Genomic DNA, 2,360 nt, shown 5'->3' with positions numbered 1-2,360 from the left:
ACAGTGGTCACTCAGGATTCTCCAGTTCTATTCGTTCCCCTGGTTTATGCCATTCCTCCCTCCCAGCCTCATCCACCACCGTCCGCAGACACACACACCGGCGACCGGGTGCCAGGGCGTGTGCGCCCCTGTCCTTGTGTGTTTCTGTCTCAGTGTGTGCGAACACAGGTGTGGGTCTTTGCTTTCCTCTGGGACATGGTGCAAGTTGTCCCCACCTTCGCTGTCACCCCTTTTGCTGGTTTCTCTGTCTGCTCCTCTGGGAGCCCAGACACTGCCTTGTGGATTCAGTGCCAGCGTCTGTCTGTCCTGCTGCTCCTCTCATCCCACCTCACGGCCTGCGCGGGTTCTCTGCTCACTCCACACGTCTCCTGGACAGATCCGGGGGGGGGGGGGTCCTCTGTGCTGACACCAGCCCCGCCCCGCAGTCTGTCCTGTCGCCCGGACCCCCTTGCCCTCTCCCTCAAGTCTCAGGCCCCGTCCAGCATCCCCATCTGTCCCTTGTTTTTGTGTCCCTCAGACACGTCTCCATTCTCATTAGCACCAGGCGTTGCTGCCAGCCGGGGCTCAGCCTCCAGGAGCCAGTCACCGCTGACCGTTCTTATCTCTTCCTTCCTCCCATTTATCTGCAGAATCCACCCATCCATCACCGTCCGGCCTCCTTCCTTCCTCCATCCGCCCATCCACCCACCCCCCAGCACCCGCTGAACATCTCCTGGGGGTTCTGCTGAGGATAGGACCCCGCAGGCCCTGGTCAGGCTGGGTCTGGATTACTGGGGTTTCAAGTGCATCCTGTGTTCTTAAAGCCACTTTGAGCACCACAGAGTGTGATGCTCAAGCCAGGGACGCCCCACACCCCTGGGTCCACTACGGACCTGTCTGCTGAAGCATCAGGCATCCACCAGCCACACCCCCCCGAGGTCCCCACCAGCAGCATGGACTCACCAAGTCCTCGAAGAGCTCCATGTCCCCCAGTTCAGGTGGGCAGACAGACAGCTCCCCCCCGGGCCGCTGCCCTTCCCTGGTTCCGCCTCCCAGTCCATCTTTTCCTTTGACCATCTCATGCTCCCTGTCGCTGCAGTTGCCCTGGCAACACTGTCCCCGTCCTCCTCCCTCCCTTGGGACCTCTCAGCGTGGGGCGGGAGGCCCCACTTCCCTCCCACCTGAGAGGCCGCCTTTCCCCTGACCCTTCCATCTCCCAGCTTCAGTTCTGGCCGTCCGCCCCCTCCCTCTCCAGCCCCCTGCTCCTCTGCAGTGCACCAGGGCGCCATTTCCCTCCACGGGGACCTCTGTTGCTGGACGTCCATCCACTCTTCTTTTCTTGACTCGTCTCTTGGGCAACCCCCACAGCTCCCGTCCACCCTCTGTGTCTGTGCCCCCAGGGGCCCGTCCTCTTCCAGCTGTCTGCTACCCCAGCTGGTCTCCTAGGACCTGGGTGGCCGTCCTCACGCTGACCATGCCCACTGTTCCCTCCTTCTCACTCTGGTGCTCCAACGCGGAGCCCGCTCACAGGTCCCTCACCAGGAATACCCATGTCCTCCTCAATGAGTCTCTGCCACACTGCCCCTAGGCCTCACCCTGCTGGGAGAGGATCCCCACACCCCAGCACTCCTCCACGGGGAGTGGACATCCTCTACCCCTCCAGGCTGTGAGTCCCTCGAGGGCAGGACCAGGTTGGATTTCTGGATTTCTCTTTGCATCTCGGCAAGGAGGAGGGCCGGTGATGGGCAGATGGATCTGGAGAGCCCGCCCTCCTCTTCCTCAGTCTCTTCACCTCTTTCCCTCTATTTCCTCCCTTTTCTGATAAAAATAACTAGTTTTCATTATGCCTACGGTGCCTGAGGAGATCCTCTCCATTCCACAGAGGCCTGCAGGGTTTTTCTCACTCCCCTGCCCCGCCCACGGCCACTGCTCCGGGGGAGCCCATCCGCACTGCCTCCTGCCCAGGTGGAGCAGGGCTGCTCGGTTACCTTGTGATCTAAGTGTCGTTCCCGTGTGCGGTGTTGCCAACAGGTTTGGTGCTATCTTGGAGTTCTTTCCGTGAACAAGCAGAGGCGGCTCTGGGTGTGCCCGAGCTGATGTGGGCATCTCTTGCCACCTTTGCTTAGCGAGAGCACCTTGCTGGTCATGGAGGTAGTCTTTATAGCACAGAATGGGAATGAGTCACAAATCAGGAATTCTGTCCCTTCAGAGCCAGTTTGCCAGTGCCACGGGATGAAATGCCCCAAATTTTATTTTTTGGTACTGGGGATTGAATCTTCAGGCGCTTTACCACTAAGCTGCGTCACCAGACTTGGTGATTTTATTTTATTTTATTTTTTGAGCCTGAATCTTACTTAGATGCTGAGATCAGCCTCTAACTT

Source organism: Marmota marmota, unplaced genomic scaffold (assembly GCF_001458135.2).
Source record: "Marmota marmota marmota unplaced genomic scaffold, marMar, whole genome shotgun sequence".
Lineage (NCBI taxonomy): Eukaryota > Metazoa > Chordata > Mammalia > Rodentia > Sciuridae > Marmota > Marmota marmota.
This window is presented reverse-complemented; position numbering follows the sequence as displayed.